Genomic DNA, 4,159 nt, shown 5'->3' with positions numbered 1-4,159 from the left:
ATTGCTACAGAAGAATATTTATTTTATTATTTTACATTTACAATTTTTTTTCCTGGGGACCCTGTGACACCCCATTGAAGAGCCGTAGGCTGGATCTCTTAAGATCTCACTGTTGGGTTTGTAAGGCCATGTTACTCCTAGATTTCTACCTTGTTCAAAGAGAAGATATAAACAAAGTTCTAAGCTAATCGACCTTAGTGTTCTCCTTTTTTAAAAATAAGAATCGATAAGAGAATCAATAAAGAATCGAATTGTTAAACAGAATCGAAAATGGAATCGGAATCGTGAAAATCTTATCAATACCCATCCCTATTCATACCAGATGTATTGAAATGATCAGTGTTGTGGTCACTAGTCAAAAAATGTAATGCATTACACATTACTTTTCTCATACATATTACATTAACTTCATTTAATTATTCACTAGAGAATGTAATTTATTATACTACTCATTACATTACTTTCACATAAAATGATCTGAAAAGTATCGCTTCATAATTATGAGTTAACAATATAAGGCTACAGTCTTGACACCATAAAGAAAATAAGCATGCATGTTTCTTTTTTTCTATCTGCTCTTCGTGTAATCGTTAAATGAAGAAGAACCTTTGTAAAGCAGGTAATGAAACAACTGTAATGCAATTACTCAGTTTAGTACAGAAACAGACATTATTGCCTTAGCCGCCTGAAAAACGTATCTGGATGAAAGTTGGGTGTTACTTTGGAACACACACACAAACAGAATTGACATAATATCTTTGGTCCTGTTCCGTAATCTAAACCTATTTCTACTCTAAAAATCTTTAAACCAAGACAGAGACAGGACACAATTTTCTTACTTCCTGTATCTGTCATTGCTGCGTGTGTTTTAGCATGGCTTTGGGGTGATTCATGGTGAACCTTTAACATCCAGCATCATATGAAACCCAGAAGAGAATAAGAATGATAAAAAATATAAAAATATCAATTTTCTTTACGTTAATAAAGTATGTTTACAGTTAAGTGATTTTTTTTGTTTTCAATTTGTAAATATTTCTGAATATATTGTATTTTACAGCGTGTACACAACCTGCTCATAAAATATTCAGACCTCTACACTTTATGCAAACATCGTGTTGGAGATACTTTTTACATGAATCTCGATAGAAAACATAGATTTTACATTTTAAACATCAAAAATGTAAAACTAGAACACAATAACATGAAGAAAAAGATAAAAGGCTATTTGTAACCTATTACAAATATAATTATTTGGATTTCGGATGAACATACTGCGAATACACACCCAGCTCACCTTTAGAAGCATTTGAACGTAGAACCGAGAGAGACAGCCAAATCCACCAAAGTGACAAAGATATTAAACCAGCCATTTGCGTTCTGAGTTGAGTTTTGTTGATTTCACACAAGGCTGGAGCAAAATAGCTTCAGCCGAAAAACCTGATCAGACTTCGTTTCGCCTTCAGTATGGGTGTCTCTGCCTTTTTAAAACCTATGACCACACGGTTAAACCCACAACCAGTGATGCTTCTTCCTGTCGAAACCGCCCGACTCCATAAACTGAAGAGTGAAAGGGCGGGAGTTAATGTTGTGTTTCATGAGGTGTAGTCAGACCGTCACTTATGAAGTGTGCAATATAGATTAGATTAACGCATTATCTACAATGTAAATAGTCATGAAAACAAAGAAAAACCATTCAGTGAGAAGATGTGTCTAAACTTTGGCTGGTATATGCTGTCTTTTATTGTCACTGAAGACAATTTTTAAAAAAGTACTTTTCCACTTTCCACTTTTTGTCCAACACTGGAATTTGGACTTTAGCAGCAAAAGATGAAATGTGGGAAATCAACAGGATAAAAAGGAAAGATAAGGCAGTGCCCTCTCGATTCTATAGTAACATCTCAGCAGAGATAATACACGGTTTAATCCCCTACACCAGGGGTCGGCAAACTGCGGCTCAGCATCTCTATAGAAAATAGATACTAAGTATTTAAATGAAGTGGGTTTTATTTGTGTTAGTTCTTTTTAAAACTTGTAATTCTAAATTGGAGGATTATTGTGATTTTGAAATATTAAAATAAACGTATATTTTATTGTTTTTCGTCGCTCAAAATAAGCGTCACATTCGTGGAAGCCGGTATACCTGCCAAAACGCCGTGCATTTATCCAGACTTTCAGCCCCAGGTAGGCCAATTATGGAGAAATGTAAGAAAAGAAAAATATCTTAAGAAAATAGAACATTTAATGATACCTGGGCAGATTCATTTGCATTTACTTCTGACGAAAGAGGCCTACCAGTACGGCTAATTTGTGGATTGTCGATCTTCGGATCCACACATATATGAGCACCTATTCTCCACCATGAACTATGTTAAAAACAAACACCGCTAACGCCTCAGATGGCAGCTTGCATAAAGATGAAAGTGACTTTGTACAGCACGGATTAGCAGACGCTGTTGTGGTATATTGTAATAAGCAGCAGCTATTACTACCTCCCACCAGTAGGTGGTACTGTGGTATTGTGTGTGATTGAAAGCGAGCTGAGTAAAGAGACCTGACCTCCACTATAGCCTTGTCTCAGTCCTCTGTGCTTGATCTAAAGTTGACTTTGACCGCAACCCACGTTAAACCAGCAGTTGGTGCAACGCAGCATAAAGTTACAACAGCTATGAGGTTCAGGAGCCGAAGTCCCATAAACGTACCACGGCAGACCTGACGATGTTTGAATGAACATGCTTTTCAATATCTCTTCATTGACCACTTTTCACACACATTACAGTGTTGCCAACTTAGCGAATTTGTCGCTATATTTAGCGAGTTTTCAGACCTCCTTAGCGAATTTTTTTCTAAAAAGCGACTAGCGACAAATCTGCCGACTTTTTCTGGTGTTATTGGAGACTTATTTATGACGACTTTTTGACGTGAAAGCGCGTATCGCCCTTCTCAAGCAGCGTTGCTGAAGTGGGCACCTCGCCCGTGCCAAAGCGCTCACGGACGGAGGATAGTCATCCCCCAGCTGCTATCAGTGCAGGAGACGTTAAAACCTGGGGGGCTCTTCAACTGGTGGGGGAGATTGTCACACTTTTCATCCTTCTCCAACGCACCCGTAGCAGTCATATACAGTCGAATCTTTGTTCCCACTGCGCCAGGTCTCAGATAAATTGCCGTGAGCAGTAGCGGGATGGTGGCTGAATTGCTCCATGCCGTTAGCAAGTCTACCGTTAGCTAATCTACGGCTAGCTTACTCACGTCGCGGTCCCCGTTCACACGGTCTGCCACTTCTGACACCATGTTGTAACTTTATGCAGGTTGCTCCAACTGCTGGTAACGTGGGTTGGGTCAAATAACTTTAGACAAGCACAGAGGACTGAGACGAGGCTATGGTGGAGGTCCGGGTCTTTTACTCAGCTCCTTCAGAACACATACAATACACAGTACCACCTACTGGTGGGAGGTAGTAATAGCTGCTGCTTATTACAATATACCACAAACATATTTTCAGACGAGAATGTAGCTGTGTAAACCTCAAATATCTGCTCAGTTTATCAAGACACCGCATATTTTCAAAAGCGCTCCGACGTTTTTAGAGACGTCTGTTACCCACTAGCTCGATAGCTAGCCGGGAGCAAGGCTCACCGGCAAATCGTTTTCAAACCCACTGTCGTCTTTCACTACTCAGGTTAAATATATATAAGTCACTTAGATAACTTCAAAATGTTATTGTTTGGCTTTTTTTAGTATTTTATTTGTTCCTGAGTAAATCGGTTTGGCTGAGATTAAAGTTATAGTTTTTACACAGCTGAATAAACACTGATTATCAGAAGTGTGAGATGCTCGAGAATATACTCCGGTGTCCTGTTATATTTTAGATAGCAAGGAGTTTATTAAACTTCACCGAAACAATCTGCAAATTTCATTAAAATTTAATAAACTATCATCTTGTCTTTATTTTTAGTTAGCACAGACCTTAAACACTTAAAGCTGTAAGCTAATGATAGTTATATAAGAGCAGATGCTGCTGGTGCAATAAGCTGTACGTTTTACGTCCAATGGATGCATGATCTGATTAGTCGACTAATCGCAAAAATAATCGGTGACTAGTCGACTATCAAAATAATCGTTTGTGGCAGCCCTAGTTGGCATCCTATCTGAGAGTCTCTCT

This window comes from Haplochromis burtoni, unplaced genomic scaffold, assembly GCF_018398535.1.
Source record: "Haplochromis burtoni strain Fernald_Lab_line unplaced genomic scaffold, NCSU_Asbu1 Contig_1661, whole genome shotgun sequence".
In the NCBI taxonomy this organism is placed as follows: domain Eukaryota; kingdom Metazoa; phylum Chordata; class Actinopteri; order Cichliformes; family Cichlidae; genus Haplochromis; species Haplochromis burtoni.
Note: the sequence above shows the minus strand (reverse complement) of the source record.